This window comes from Harpia harpyja, chromosome 22, assembly GCF_026419915.1.
Source record: "Harpia harpyja isolate bHarHar1 chromosome 22, bHarHar1 primary haplotype, whole genome shotgun sequence".
NCBI lineage: Eukaryota > Metazoa > Chordata > Aves > Accipitriformes > Accipitridae > Harpia > Harpia harpyja.
In genome coordinates this window covers 19,860,783-19,877,630 of record NC_068961.1, presented here as the reverse complement: position 1 = coordinate 19,877,630, position 16,848 = coordinate 19,860,783, and the positions used below count along the sequence as shown (strand labels likewise).

The 16,848-nt window shown below is 39.5% G+C and overlaps 1 protein-coding gene across 12 annotated transcripts in view; it reads left to right on the top strand.

Annotated features, from left to right (window-relative positions):
- The window catches only part of MCF2L (MCF.2 cell line derived transforming sequence like), a 160,016-nt gene that overhangs the window by 13,474 nt on the left and 129,694 nt on the right, over window positions 1–16,848 (top strand). The window contains exon 1 of one of the 12 annotated variants that reach the window (XM_052773701.1): window positions 10,479–10,501. The exons of the other annotated variants lie outside the window; for them this stretch is intronic. The gene's annotated coding sequence lies outside the window, so the exon portion shown is untranslated. Of the gene's footprint in view, window positions 1–10,478; window positions 10,502–16,848 lie in introns of those variants that run through there. 12 annotated transcript variants of the gene reach the window in all.

Sequence of the window (16,848 nt, the reverse complement as noted above, 5' to 3'; positions counted from 1 at the left end):
CTCACCCCTCATTGGGTGACTTTTTCAGGTTCCTTATCACAACTGCAAACGGTCAACACATTCCTTAAACTTCGTTTCCCAGGCACGCTTCTCATCCTTTCTTGTTCTCTCACGGGAACACTGCAATCTTGTCAAGGTCAATATCCTCCCCAGGCCCCTTGGTCCAGCCGAGGTCCTCCACAAAACACCTTTTAGGGACTGCTCAGTGGCGTTACTGAAGCTGACAGCTCTGACTGAATTGTATACCTGCTACAACATCACTGACTGGAACAGTGTGGTCAGGTAATGTTATCAGGACCATTGATGACTCATCACCCGCATCAGTGTGGGGGGAAAAACCAAAAACATGCTGTCTCTTAAACGCTTGTACATCCTGGTAACTCCAGTTATACTCTGAACCCAGAGTATAACTTCAATTTTGCTCATTAGCCCCTTGCTTCCAGTAGTCACAACTGTATAAATGTGAGATTTCAGTAGTAATGTATGAGGGAAATATTGTAGGCGTTCATTGTTATAATAATTATACTGTTTCAGATTAAGTGACTTTTCAGAAAAACAATAGCTAACGCTGTTTGGATCAAGCCCATTCTATTCCTTGATGTCTACATATACAACCTTTTAAAAATCTTAACAAACTTAAAATGATCTCGTAAAAGCTGCTTTTATTGGTAGCTGAAAGAGTGCCAGTGCGTTTTTGGGGAGAAGTCCTCCATTTATTCAATATATTTGGAAAGTTCCTTGATTCTTGGAGCTGTTTTATATTCTCTGAGAAGCTTTATCATACTAAATATTTTACTAGAATTTTAATTTTGAATTGCAAAGCTGTGTACATTCCAGTATACTTCAAGTAATAACCTGATGAAAAGCTTTTTTTTCAAGGGATTACTTATAAACTAGATTAATACAGCTAGCAGGTATATGTAGAAAATGAGGCTATGAATATATACCAAATATTTTTGATTTGAGGTTGTTTGCATACTCAAAAGTAAAATTAAAATGTCAAGACCAAAATTTGTGAGGCATTCGGAGATTTCTTCTGTGTTAGAGTTCCATATGCAGCAAGACTGCTTTTCTCATGGGAGTGACAACAGTGTGCTGTCATCTGATTAACATTGCTACGTCTTCTGTGGGGTGAAGATGGCATTATAGACTTCTCAGCCTGTCCATGCAGATGCTAAATAGCCCATGACCTTTTTTGCCTTTAAAAACAGCCAAGTAGGGCAGGAGTCCCTAAGCTGTAATACTTGGGATTTATTTTCTTTTTTATGAACATAGAACTGGGATCACCATAACTGTTGGCAGAGAAAAGTATTTGTTTTGCTGTACACTTCTCTTTGCTTGGTGGCAGTGGGTTGTCCCTAAAGGACGGGCTGGATTTTACTGTGGGAGCTTTTAAGTATACCCCTGCTGAGCTTTCTGTTTGGTACTAGTAGTTTCATTGATGTGAAGTGCATGTCAAAGTAAGATATAGCAGATATTATGTGTGCGCAGTTAGCATTTCTCTGTGTTCGAGGCTATTTGCTTACAGTGGAACTCAATTTCATAAATAAACGTCTTTACAGATGTTTACTGGCTGCTGTAGGACTGGTATCAGTCTTGGCACATGTTTGAGCTAATGTTTTTATGTGTTAGTTAAAAGTGCCGCTTTTTATTAAAACTGAATTTCTACTGAAGGAATTTGGCAAATTCTTATGAGTTTAACTCCTCAAAATGAGACGCATTTAAAGCTAATTGGAATAATCTAACAACATGGAAAGGAGAACCTTTGCATTGTAAACCTCATCTGTATTGTGTTGCTGCTTCAAGTAACAGAGCAATGAAATCCCAGCCTGATTAAAATCAGTAGGAGTCTTGTCAGGATTTTTGTCTTAAGACTTTTAAGCTGTGCAGGTTAACCAGCCTCTTAAATGAAATTAATATTAAACATCTTACTCTAATTCCTTCTTTCCTGGGAATTACAGCAAATATGGAATATATAAAAATAACCTCTTGTTCAGCTAGTAGCATTCAGTTCAAGAAGTTAGAGCAGAAAAGCTCCATTAGTATAAAAAGGCATTGCCAGCTAAAAATGAGCTATGGAGTGGTATTTCAGTAATGTCAGCAATAAAATTCAGAGAGTGTGTGTGTGTGTGTTTGTATGCGTGCGTGTATATATATATGTCTGTAATTTGGTGCCACTTTTGATGAATTTTCAGTTCAACTGCTGTTTGCTTTCCTACCTGTGTGGGTATTTCATATAGTAACAGAGAAAGAATGCAGCTTTAAAAAAAAAAGATTACATTTAAAGATGACATTTTCAGGAAATGGTGCTGCCTGAAATTACTCTTAGCCTTTATTAACTTCTAGTCATCTTTTTTTCTTTTTTGTTTTTTTGGTTTGGGTTTTTTTTGAGTTTTTTTTGGCCAGGCCATTAAGGTAAAGTTGAAGAACCAATGGTACCATCTGCAGCTATAGTGAAGGCATGAAAGCATTCTTACTTTTTCTTCGAAGTTCCCTGAACCCAGTTGGGAAGGATTTTAGGGAGATGTTCCAAGTACTGCATGCTGCAGTGGCTTATACTGATCCATTGCAACTTTTAATGGTGTATAGGTGTATTGGAAATACCTTTGCTGCATTGTTGCAGTTCGTTCTACTTTTTCCCTGTTTTCTGTTCTAATAAGCAGCTCAGCCACAGCATTTGTTATTTTGTCCCTTTCTATTCTCCCATTTCCTAGAGAGTATTTTGCTTTTCAGAAAGAGTTTGGCCAGGTTTCCTTGTTAGCTGTGAGATCACATGAACCTGGGAGGTATAGCGGGAGCTCTGCCAGCCTGTCTGCCTTCATTTTGCTGCCTGTTCTGTGCTTGGAGTGCTCCTTGCCAAGGGAGAGGCAAACACCAGTAATCTGTACAAAGCAGCAAGGGCTTTTTAAGATTAAGTTGAGGGAAGCTACACCTGCTTTGTTCTGCGTAGTGTTCAGAATACTTTCATGGTAAGATGGGGTGTGTGTAAACTGAAATTTGGAGTTTCCTCAAATAGTGGCATTTTTATGTTGCATAGGCAGGTATGAAATTACTCTCTAGCAACATTAAGCCAGTAAAAGTTAACACTTTCTTGGGTTTATATATTTTAATATTATGTAGTTATAGATGTCCTTTTGTTTATAATCTATTTGGAATATATAGCCATTTAATCAGAAGAGAAAGCAGTAACATTTAGTTTATTATGAAAATTAATAGCTTTTGTGATACTTCTGAATTTAATGAATCTTTCTCTTTTGATTTAAATCATGCTTCACTTTCAGATATTCTCCATGCAGTATGAAACATTAGAAACTTGCTGAAACTAAAGTAGGAAAGCTTTGTCAATTCTGTTCAGTCCCTGACACAAGTACCTTTGTGCTTTTGGTGCCTCAGGTGGCTCCAAAGAAATTGGAAAAGTGCCTAAGCAGCAGTGTAATTGAAATTCAGGAGGGGTTACATGTCTAACCTGTTTAGGCATTCTGTAAATCCCATTTTTCAGCATATCTTTGTAAATCTGCTTGATGATAATATCTAAATAGGAAAAAACAAACTCTATTATAGAAACTTGCTTATTCTTCTGACAGGGTAGTGCATGACCTTAAACATCTCATGCCTCCAATGTGCCCCCCTATGTAATGAAGAGCAGTCGCATGGCAAGTTTAGAGTTCTTCCTTGCTTGTTGCCTCCTCTGCTTCTGTAATGGCAGACTGCTTGCTGGATTTGGCACTCACTCTTAAGGCCTTGGAGAAGTTGTGAAGGTAAACATTAGGTCTTGCATAGGTGCAACAGAAACCATCTGAGCTACAAGGTTTCACATGCTGCCTTAATATCATTTCAGTGTCACCTACACATCTCTAGGGTAAAAAGTGGTGGGTTAGATTGACTTGCTGGCTTCCAGCTGGATGGTGTGTCACGGAAATGAATTGCATTGCCCCTGTTCTAGCCAATACCCAGATTAGATGTTTCGTTCAGTTGTTGCCTCTGCCTCTGAGGAATTACTCAGGACTGTTTCATGCAAATGCACAGATTTGCTGGTGGTAATCAATGCACTCTCTTTAAGTTTTAGAAAGTCAAACCATCTCTACATGGGAGTAGGGAGCTTTGATAACAGAAATATTGGAAAATAATGAAATAAATTTAAGGGTTTTTTCAAGTCTATTTTTGCATTTTGCTATAGCGACAACAGGTGTTAATGTCCATGAGTAAGGTGCATAGAAATCTTCCTGCCACTGAAAATAGCTGTCTAGGAACTCCTTTTGTTCATTATTCAGAGGTACAAACTGCTGACTAGATGCATACTGATATGTCTGGGTTTCTTTGCTGTTGAAAACTGTGCCATTTTAGAGTTGACTAGAATTGGTTAAATGGCCAACTGTCAAAGGAAAACCTTTTCCTCCAGCTAAAAATACTGTGTTTGTTTTAACTGCTAGAGGCTAAAGAGACTTTATTTCATTTGAACATGCAATTTAAGTTACTTAGTGAGCAGTTTTATTTTCTCAGCTCAGCTTATCAGATCTGTTTAAGCCTATTTGTTGATCATAAGGTACATTAGAAAAATTGTGATTCTTTAAAATTATTTGTTGCAGATAACTAGATTATTGCTTGTAATCTTAAAATGTCATCTAAACTAATTATTGAACAGATTAATATATTTTCCATTAACCATTAGTAAATGACTTTATATAGAGAGAGGAGGGAAATAAATTTGATAATGCATCTGGAGTCTGTCAGTTTAAGCTTTCTGCTGTCAAATTTGTGTGACCTGTTTTGCAAAGGCTTACCCAGGGAAATGTACTTTTGCTAATTACTAAGTGTGTGGAGGGAGGGAGGGAAGGCTCTGTGGTAGCCCTGCAGCATGTGTGACTTCCATCCAAGAATCATCTTGGGGAAAAACAGCTACGCTGAAAATGATGGATTGAGTGGAAAATAAGCTGCTTCAGTTTAACTGCTGCCAAGGCCTGTCCAAAAGGTGAAGGTTCCAGGGAAACCACATCAATGTTGCTTCTGCTGAGGTTTCTGTGAGGTGGGGAGCAGGTCCTTGAAAAACCAGGCAGTCTTGCCAGCCACTTCTGTTTTTAGTAAGGTGTGTGGATACATGCATGAGGTTGTGTATGTGTAGAGAAGTATTGGGGACCTCTGTAATGCTGTCAGGACTTGCCAAAAAATCCAATTGGAACGAGGCTGGTGGGCCTAGAAGCAGAGTCAGCTCCCTTAATGCTGCTGAAGGCCTCTTCACTAGCACTCTGTGTGTTGAGGACAGGTTTTTTTTCTAGGAGAAATCCTAGAAGCTTCTTTTTCCACATAGGCAAGGCTTGCAGTCAGAGGACTAGGGGAAAAAATACAGCAAAAATGCCCCATTACACATGTTAAAGAAGCTGGTTTACTTTTTTTTGCCTTCCCTATTACTGCTTATTTTGAGAAATGCCTCTCATTTTAGAACATATAGTGTACATTCTAGAACTATACTATATAGAAATTTGCTGTTCCATCTGTGTGCTGTAGTATGTTTTTGTATATTTTCAGCTCTGAGCAATAGTACGATGTGGTGTATCGCATACCCTGGCATATTTCATTCCACAGAAATCATGTGTGCCTGCCTTTTTCACTGTTGCAAAACACATTTGCATAGGAAGGCTATAAATGAGGTTCTAGAACATATCACAGTGGTGTACGTGTGTGCAGCCAGGACCAGTTCCAAAGGGAGCAGCTGGGTTGTTTTCCCGTTTTACCAGCTAGTGGGGTTCCAGCAGGGCTGTTGGGCTTGCTTTTGTTCACCGCACTGCAAAGGAAAAGGCTCACTAGCAGCACACAGGAGAGAACAGTGCCAATGTTCGGGGGACGTCGGTAGCATTTAGGTGTTTAAGTCCAAGAGGGTGTCCCTCATTCTCTTTGTAATTCCTTCAGTAGTTTTTCTGGTGAGGACTGAGCAACCTGGGGTTGATGGGTCCCCTTGACTTTGCCCAGTGCTGCTGCCTTCTTGAGAAGGCTGTCTGCAGTTTGGTGTTTGCCGTGCTCTTGAGCTGCTACGTGAGCCCAGTACACACCTTGCTGAGCTTCTCAAAAGGTAGGATGGTCAGCTTCATACAGGCTGGATACAGAGGCATTGGGGTTCCCAACATACGTCCTAGTGAAGTAATTGGAGCACTTGCCCAGAAAAAGAGAGTGCTCTTCAGTTTCTTCCTCAGCCTAGAGGACTGGGTGGATGCTCAGCCGACCAGCTGCTGGGCTCTTCCTGGGTGAAGACACTGTCTTGAAGGAGTCAAGATTCACTAGACCGGAGTGGGTGGTAGCAAGGGGCAACTTGGTTACCTGCCGAGTGAATGAGGCCCTAACTTGTAAAATGGGAGTTTTGAGTTTTGCTCTCTGTGTCCAGTAGCATTTATACATCTAATAAATAATCGCTTGATATGTGATCCATAATCAGTGCTTGGAGCAGGGATCCTGTTCTCATCTGATTGCATTTTAAAAGAAGGAATTGCGTAGGTGTCGAAAGCTGGGCAAGGGCTGGGATTGTGAGCCCTGATCATGATATGTACCTTTCAGCAGGCAGATGAATACCAGTCTCTGCAGAAAGAGGGATGGAGCTGAGCTTACCCCTCTGTCATTGTCTTTGGTTTGGTTAGATGGAGCCTGCCAGGAATGTGGATTGTCCTGTGTCCCTCTCACAAGGCCCCAGTTCTTCTTGTGCTCCACTTAGGGAATTTAGACTCCAGTAGATTCTATTATGGAAGGCAAATGCTGGGTGTCTTAGGCCAAAGTCCTTTGGGATCCTTGTTCTTAACATTTAATAGGTCCACATGTGATCATCTTGTTCTCTGTGAAGTTGTGAAGAACTTCTGCTTGGTGTGATCTGGCTGGTTATTAGTCACTGCTGTTTGGTTGGGTTTTGTTGGTTTGTTTTTTTTTTTTAAATCTGTGTAATTGTTAAAGAGGGAAAATAAATTTAAAGAGCAAAAGGGGTATAATAAACTTCTTCATTGCATGAACTTGAAGACTGTTTGAATGCTTTTACTGGCAGAATTCCTGTCAACTGGTTCTGTTAGCTCAGTGTATATAATATTCCTAGAAGATGTAATATAAATATGTTGTCTCCAAATGACAACCAGAAGTCATTGCTATTCTTTTATCCATCTTTTTGTTGGGATCGTTTTCTTTTTGGAGGGGTGAGTAGAGAGCAAATGCCTATTTAAAAGTTTTGTTCCTTTCAGTTCTGGTTTTGCAGTGACTGGGATGCAGAGATAGATGCTGTAAGTATTTTCTGCTACTGTGCCTGGTCCTTTAATCTCTTTTAAGAAATTGAATCTTGCCCTTCCATGCCCAGTAGATGTTGCTGTTGAATCAGTAACACCAAAAGGGGACAAGAGGAAAAAAATCTTTCAGACCTCAGAAAGTATGGTAAATATTCTGTTATCTTATCCAGAGAAAAGAGGTCTAATTAAAAAAAAAAAAAAAAAAAAAAAAAAAAAATCAGTGCCCCTAATATTTTCATTTATATATATCGGCTTGAGAATCTATAGCATAAATGAGAAGTAAGCATTGTGCATGTAACTTTGAGTTGCAGGTTTAATGTCCTGTGGAAGAACTGCAGGGAAAGAGGATTTTCTACCTTGCATCTCCATTATGGTTTTACTAAATATTTATATCTTGTCCTCTCATCCTAAGAAGCATAAATCCTGTCAGTCATGGTGATATCTCTATAGCGCAATAGAATTTTGCAAAGCTATGCTATATGGTAAGAATAGGCATTCTTGTAGCCTCTCCAAGTCAGCATTGTTCCTTGGAGCTGGGGCCTTGTCAAGTTGTTGGAGCACCTTTTAGGATGAAAACCCATAATACAGGGTGGGGTTTGTTTGCTTTTATTGAAGGAGACAAAGCAGGGGAGGCAGGTCACTTTGGGAGAGGAGACTGAAAGAGGTTAAAAAGGGAAACATATAAAGGTGACATGCTTCCTTTAGCAGCACCTGTTCGGTAAGGTTATGTGCAGAGGAAGCTTTTTTTAAATTATTTTTTAATGCAGTCTGGTCTTCTAACAGAATTTGAGGAATAATTTGTTATTGTTCAGAAAAAATGTGTGAATAAAATATTGAGTAAACAAGTAATCTCACTGCTGAATTTTCTTCCCTGTTATATGGGAAAACATCTGCAGCTATTGGTTTCCTTGGAAACAAATTCACTGCAAAAGCTAAATGCACTGCACCGAGCCTCTCAATTTTACTGCATTTGAGAAGAGTTTAACATGCACACTTGGACCTTTTTACTACCTTTGTTTCTCAAATGTTGTGTCATTTATGATGTCCTCACATAAAACACCTGATCAAAGGAGATGTGCGACATGCTTTGGATTTTGGACAGAACAACAAGAAAGGTTGGTATTTACAAGCCGAAACAGGGACTCTGTGTGTGTGTGTGTGTGTGTGTTTACTTACAGCATCTAGTTTTCTGAACACTTATTTTTAAAGTCTTGCCTTTTAAAGCTCAATGCTATTGTTTGCATATTGTTGCAGTCTTAGCTGTTTCTTGGAGTTGGAGATCAGAGAGCTGCTGAAAGGAATTGCTGGTACATTTGCCTCATAATAGGATTTTGGCAGGACGTTGGTTTTATTTGTAGTTTATTTAAGTAATTCAAGATGGGATACATATATGTGTTCTCACAGATTAGTATTTTTGTTCTGGCTGTGAGAGGAGTATGATTTCATATATTGTGTTAGAAGATTTTGGTGATGCTTATGATTAGCTTCAACTGTTCAAGCCAAAACCAAATCTGTGCAACAGTGTGGTTATGTAATTATATCAGGAAGAATTAATTTAAAACTTACTTGCATTATTGTACTTTTAACAAAGCTTCTCTTTCTTAGCAAGTATTGCATAAGAATTTGATTGGGTTTTGGCCGCTATGTTTAACATAGCTTCGTGTGTGTACCTGGGTCACAAGGACATGAGGTGGAAGTCCCATTTGTGACTGTTTCTGTTAGTAAAACAGGTTCCCATATATATTGGAAAAATAACATATAGTACTGAGAAGAGTACGCTGTATAGAAAAACACTTAACCCATGTTGACAAAACATTGGCTGTAGCTTGTCAAATTATAGAGACATCTGGCAGTGATACCATGGTGGGATTGCTTGCTAAAATAGGCTTTAAAATGTTTCATAAACTCCTTTTCCTCTCTAAACAGAGACAGCTGTTCACATGAAATGACATATAAGTTTAGTCACTAGGCCCTCTGCATTTGGGATTTTATTCATGAGTATTAAACAACCTTTGAATCTAAGACCTTACTGTGTTTCCCCCCACAGATAACATTGCCTGTCTTTGCTGAGGTACATCTTTTTAAAGAGTTCTCCCTTCAGAAAAGACTTGAAGTGAAGTTTTCATGGATTTTATTTTATTACTATTAGCTTTGGATGCTCTAAATTACTAATAATACATTAGAATGGTCCATGTGCTCTGTGTGTACAAACTGAGCCTATTTGGGGACTGAGGAGGTAGGGAGAGCAGGCAGATACTCTCTTTTCCATGAGAAACTAGTCTTCAGTTTTAAATACTCTTTTGCAAATGTATGAAAATATTTATTTTATTGTAAAGCAAACAGTGTAGTTCCTTGAACAGCATGCTGCCTAATCCCATGAAAGCAATAAAATTAAACCATCTAATAACATAACTACTTCTACTTTTTGAGAGCTGTTTGCCTTCAACCCGTTACTACACCACTGCTAATTACTCTACAAGACATCCCATTTGCACATACATGTGACAGTGAAGAGAAATCTGATGTTTAGAAAGATGAAGTAGGATAACAGTTTTTACAGGAAACATTGTGTTATGGAAAGCTTTTGGGTAGTTAGAGAATATCTGACCTCTGTATTTGATAACATCATTTCAAACATTATTTGCTAGGTTGTTTATTTTTATGCATTTCTCTGGTTTTACCTAGCACAGCCTTCTAGCCAAAGTTAGTGATTTTTGCTTTTGTAGCAGGTGATCCTAGCAATGGCAGATCCAACCATACTAATAACCACAGATGCAAAGGTGACTATTTCCTTAATGCCTTACTCTGTTTCTCTGAAGCATTGGTCAAGATCTTGAAGGAAGTAAATGGCTCTTAAGGGGATGCTAATACAGATCAGTCTCTAAGGTCCAAAGAGACTGTTTTCCTTTCGTGTGTGTTGATGTGGTACAGCTAAAGTTTCAAGTCAGGCTTTCCAGTGCATGGTATCTGGCATCCTCAAGCCTCCTCTATATGCTGCGCTTTGGAATTGCAGCTTTTAAATTACATTTCATAATTCTAGCCTCCCTGTTCTCTCAGCTGCTCGTCTGTGCTCTGCTGGTGCATTGACAGTATTCATCTCTGAAAGTGGTCTTCCTCTTGGGTACGCAGGTGGGAATGGTAAGAGGATCAAAATGTTCTTCTTCAGAGATCCAGGCATTGCCATGAAGCATACAGGAACATGATTGGAGACTGGTCCATTATACATCTGCTGTCTTGGAAAGGGGCATATGGTACCATAATTCTTTCTTTCTTTGAAGTCCTTTCCAGACCTAACACTCTGGCAATAATCATGCAGAAGCATTTTATGCTATGACAATTATATGACCATGTGTGATGAAATAGTGTGAGATGCTGGTTTTTGTCTGACACATTCATTTATTTTTTCCTTTACTTTCTTGGAAATTTTTGTGTACTTCTGAATTCTTTTATTAAGTAATAATTTTTTTCAATGTTGTCATAAATAACATCTGACTGGAGCTGAACCAAAACCGGCATTGTAGATATGCCCTTTGAATCAGCACATCAAAGTTGCACAACTGTGTTTCAGTAGGCATTCAGCTGTTAACCTTTTGAAAGGAACTCAGTGCTACGGTTCAATCTTGATGTGGTAGTTTACATCCGATGAGTAAATGCAGATGGGCAAGTGGCAGAAGTGCGGCACAGGACAGCACTGATGTTCTGAGCCTCTGGGGAGGAGCTGGCAGCTGAAGGAGTGAGTCATTTTCAGCCTGTTGAAATTGCTCTCCTAAAGAGAGGAACTCTGAGAGCAAAACTTTGCAGAAAGAAACTTGAAGAACTTGAGAAATGGAAAGAGTAGAGAACCTGAAATTTTGTGGAAATCTCACTTCAGACTTTGTTTAGGTCTCATAAAACACAACATAACTCAATGAGCAACAGAACTCAGTGCAAGAACAGTGTGATTACAAAGCAACTGTTGAGAATACCAGTGTTGAAGATATTTTGGTGCAGCAGTTGGTACATCCTGGTGGTTATTAGTTACCAATAACTGTGCAGCTGACCTGACAGCATTGGATAGGGTTAGAAACAATGTGTCTCATGAGTTGGAATAAGAAATGCTGTACTGTGCTCTGGGGATGAGTCTCTCTGTGAGCCTGTCCCTCCGTGTTAATCTTTGTGCATTTATGGAGCGAGCTCTTGGTTGCAGTTGCAATTGGCTCAACTCAAAAGATGTTTTTTGAAGTATTCAGACGTTATAAAGCTTAAAAAATTATTTGAAGCCCATGCAACCTCTTATGTGTAATAGGTGGTTTGTCAAAAAGCACTTTTTTATTGCATTTTAAAGGCAAAGAAAGTGAAAATAAACAGCATTGCATTAAGCTTGTCGCTGGCAAAAGAATCCTTGTTATGGATTGGAAATAGCTGTAGAGTAAAGGAGAGAAAATAAGAGAAACCAACAGTACACAATCAAAATAACCAGGAAATGTATACATGCATGCTTACATTTTTCTTTCAAAAGCAGTACCTATTCAGTACTGTGGTCCTTTAAGAAAACTAACAGCAGTACTTTCAGAAGCCTATTAAAGCAAAAATTCAATTCTTTATGTTTCAAGAAAGCATGAAATGGTGGTTTGGATGTGGCTTACAAGGTAAAGAAGCCTAGATGACATTTTCCTTTCTGACAGCTTTACCATAATGAAGGCGGAGAAAGTATAAAGAAGAGCAGTTGTTTTCTCTCATCTACTGAAGTATTGTGCAGGCCAGCTCCCAGGAAAGATCAATTTATTTGGCTAGTTTGGGAAGTAACATCTTCTGTGAAGAATGTCAAATGTGAAAAAAATGATGGGATCTGAAAATATTCACTATTTCATATTCTAATTAAAAAAAACTCAAATCATTATGAACTGGACATAGAGATTTTTGCTTCTCAAGAAGTGAAAAAGTTGTAATTGTCTGCAAAAGCCTTTTTTTCAGAGACTTGTTTTTTTTTCTTCCCCCTACCTGGAATCTCCTGCCACTTTTGACAAGATCTGACCTGGTCTTTCTCTCCTGTATTAAGCATCCATCAACACAAATAACCAGACTAAGAAAATAATGCTATTTTATTTACTGAGGATTGTATGCAATAAAATAGATGGGGGAATTGGCCTGTTAAGGAAACATACACAGAGAAGTTTTCAAGCTTTGTTGTGAAAGACAAAAAAGGTACCATTGAAAGACCTGCAGTCAGGGTGAGTGTTCTGCAGCAAGACTGAGATCTTGTTCGGGTTTTGGCCTCTTTGGCTGCAGGCTAAATACCCTTGTGGTTGTTGGAAATGATTTTCCTATTCCTGGATGGTTTTTGAGACTTCTTAAATTTTCCTGTTCTGCATCAAGACAAAGCCAAGTCCTTTAACAGCGCTTGGGGTGCAGTCCAGGAGGGAGGCCAGCACCCAGGGCAGAATAGTAAGTAGCCTTGGGGGGGCATGTCTGCTGGAGGTGGGCAGCTTAGCCAGACCAGTCACAAACTGCGTTTTCCCGTGTCCTCAGTGCGTTCTCTGAGTATTGCACTATTTCCTTTTCTGAAAAGGGAAAAGCTTTCTGTCACCCTAAAGCTCCAGTGGATGCTACATTTTAAAAGATGTACAAGTGGAAAAGGGCAGTCAAATTTTAAGATACAGCCCATTAAAAAATAGTTCCGAATTAGAGTTGACATCCTTCTACTCTGTCCTTTATCTGTGATAAAACTTGTCAGCCTGTTCCTCAGGGGTAAGCACTTTGGTTTTATTCTGTGCAATCAAATTGAATGGTCCTGGAAATACCCTACTTTTTTTTACTCTGAATACTTTTTAGATTGCTGATTGTATGTAAAATTAACAATTATAAGTGACAGTTAAACATCACATCTTGTTACGGAGTAATTTCCTGAGAATGTTTTAAATCAGCCCTGACTCTTGAATGGTAGACCTGCTAAACTTCTATGTGTACGGCCAGTTCTTTTGAAATAATAGTGATTTTTACAAAGTGGGGCATGTAATAAAATTTGGACTTTTCTTAATACTCCAAATCTGAACACATACAAAAAGGGATTGATTTAAAGTCTAATACTTTTTGGGAGACCTCAAATGTTTGAGCTTTAAAAAATGTTGGACAGACTTTTTTGGGGGGGGTGGGGGGGTATTAATTTTATGAATCCTCACCCTGCATTTCCTTTGAAAAGAAAACCACCCTGACAAGAGAAGACAAAAGATGTGTGTTTTCTGGATCGATTTCATTTCTGCATTTAAATACAGAATACTAACTGTGAGAGACTATGACATCTCTGCATCTGGACTCTACCACCTATTTAATTATCATGGTACCTTTCAATATCTGATCTTCTAAAACAAGAGCTCCCCAATTTCCCCTTTTTTCTAGGTTTAAAGTACTGTGGTTTCATGTTTTGAGGGGTCGGAGTAGTTTCCCTTGTGTGGCCTTTCCTTTAATACATATACATACACATACCTGCGGAAGTGCCCCAAAGAAGAAAATAAGTGATACTTCATTTCTTTCCATATTACTTCTGTTTGCAGCAAGTTCTTTCCCGGCTCACCTGTATGCTTTCCTCTCTTTGGTCTTCCTAACTTCCTACAGAAAGTGCTTCTTTCATCTATAAAGATATCTTAGTAAACTTAGAAAGTTAGGGTCTTGCTTGGCACTGCACTGGTGAAAAGGCAACATTCATTCATGGCTGTGCCCGCTTTTAGAGGAGTGCAGCTGCTGGCACATCTGGGTGGTTTAGCTCCTCAGACTGCAGAGGGATAAAGGGCTGGAGCAGCCCTCAGCCGAGCAGGGGCAGTTGGAGGTGTTACACTAAATAAACTCTTTCAAGGCTGTTGGCTCTGCAGTGATTACTTAATCCCATGTGGCAAAAGAGGAGGATGAAGAAGAAAACTGAATGAAGCGGTTACTGGGAAACTTGGCACTCTTCAGAAACGCAGAAGATTGGTGGAAGAGATTCAAATGACACTTCATTCATTTCCTTCATACAAGCAAGAGAGGCTGGGGAAAAAGGCACTGCCTGTTATGCTAGGAAATATTGAAACCTTTGATCTGGTCAATCATTTTAAGTTCATTCAGGCTGAAGAGCCTAACTACAAAACTTCACAGAAGTATGAGGAATGCTGCTCTAGTGTAAAACTGAGATACAGGACATGAAAGAAATGAATTACAGAAGAGTTAGTGGCTAAGCTAAGCTTCAAGAACTAATCTTGTTTGTTTGTTGGTTTTTTTAAGGGGAGGCTAGACTGCAATTGACAACGGGGAAAGAAGGATGTTTAGGGAAGAAGACTGAAAGTAGTGGGAGCTGGACTGTAGCAAGATGGGGCTGAATTGGGGAAGGGGCCACCAAATAGAAATGAGTATGTTGCATTTCATCCATCTTCTACTACTTCTCAGCCATGGGCCTGAGCAATAATGGAAAGGAAGGGGAGCATTTAGGTACAAAGAGGGTGAGGGTGAAGCTTTTCCCCTCCTGCTGAACACTTGGTCTGGGTACCACCTCGGCCTGGTCCCTATGTGTGGCTTACACACATCCTAGACAAGGGAGCGTGGAGAGCAGCTGCCAGGCCTTTTTTTCCTGTATGGAACTTACTTTCTCAAAGGAAAATATTATTGAGGTTGACCTGACGCTGAGGACTCAAGAGAGGTTTGGTATATCAGTAGATTAGTAAAACAAGGCATAATTTTCATGGAATTCCTCTGTTAAATGCTCCCGCACATCTGAAGGCTTCTGTAGTCTGTGTTCCTATACGAATCTTGTCTGTACTCTGGCTTTGTATGAGTGTTTGAGTGTCAAGTTTTTAAGGAGAAAAGACTTCTACTTTTTCTTTTCTGTCCTGCATGTATTTGCAGCGTAATGACTTGTACAATGCGAAGTTCTCTGTATTCCTTGAGATTGTGAATCTAGGAACAATTTTCTCCTTGTGAAAGAGTGAGGTGTTGCCAAAACCAGAATACTGCCATCTCTGCTTATGAATCCCAGTTTCAAATCCCAGATGCTTTACATAATAAAGCCTAACTGGGCTGATTACCAAGAGAACTCAGTCATTCAGAAAAATAAAAGGGAAAAATCCCTTTGCTTCATGAAGGAAGAACTGGTGCCAAGAGGAGGTTGAAATGTTAAAAATGCATTTTCTGTTGGATCTTTCATATCGACTGTCCTGTCTCCCCTTTCTTTCCCCTTTTATTTAAGGCTGGGGATCAGTATTGCTCTTGTGCAGTGGTTATATGTGGAAGTTTTTTTGTAGGATCTGTGAGGACCTAGATTATGAAAACCACATTCAACAGGTCTCTTCCCGCTCTGCAGGACCCCAGCTTAGGTAAGTCTTTCTGGCTACATCTGCAGTGTCTTGGGACAGCGGTGGTGATGTGGATACCTGTAGCTTGAGTTGGGGCCATCCAGAAAAGAGCGCGGCTGACTTGCCTGCCTGATACCACGTGGTATCACTGGAAAGCTGTATGGGATGTTTGGCAGAGGATTCAGCTGCATAGCATAACCATCCGTATGTTCTGCCCGTTCCCTTCGCAGCAAGCAATGTGGTAGGGCCCATACAAAGCGGCAGGGAAACCTGTATGTGTTTTATTTTCTTGTAGTCCTATTTCATGTTCTATAAATAGTATTTCTTCTACTGTAGCTGCTCTTAGAGAAATTAAGCTCCTATGGGTTAAAATGGAAGCCCTCTTGTGGATTGATAATTAATTAAAAAAGAAATGGAGAGTTGCTTTAGGTGGTCAGTTTTCTGTGGGTGGAGGGGAGTTACTGGTGGAGTAAAGCAGGGATTTCTGCAGGAGGTTCAGCTATGCAACATAATCCTAAATGAGCTGGAAATGGAAAGGAAGTGTAGAAAGACAAAACTTGCAAATATGTGAAATTATTCAAAATAGTCAAAGTCAATGCTGAATGCAAACAGTTGGAGGATAAATTGGTGATGCTGAGTAACTGATCAGTAGAGAAGGTGAAATTAATTGTTTGCACAGAATGATACATATGAGAAAAGACAACACTATTCCCTAAGCTAGCTGTTACCTTCAGTAAGAGACCTTGACTGATTATGGGTAGTTCCCTGAAAACAGCAGCAGCTCAGTCGGCACCTCGTGTTGGTCTGAAAGGCAAACAGAGCATTACAAACCACTGAGAGGGAAACCAAGAGCAACAAAATCCTTATGTCACTGTGTAATCTCTGCTGTGTCTATTTCTTGAGTACCATGTCCAGTTTTGTTCGCTTTGTTAGAGTAGAATGAGGGTATGCGGAGGCATGGCGAAGGCGGTCAGAGGTATGGGGTTGCTTTTGTACAAATAGGAACTAATTAGTGTAGGAAATTTTCTGTCTGGAAAAAAGGCAATTGGAGGGGACATAATATCACCTACAGTGGAGGTCTGTATAGTCATGAATGGCTTGTGGAAGTGAATAGAGAGTGTTTATTTCCTGGTTTTTTTCCACTGCTTCACAAAAGGCAAACTGGGGCACCCAGAAAAATTTCAGGAAGGTAGTTTAAATAAAAGCAGTTTTTCACACAGCACATAATTAAATTTTGGAACTCATTGACAACTGATATTATGGAGATCAAAGTAAAGTTAGCTGAGAAATCTTTAGGTATA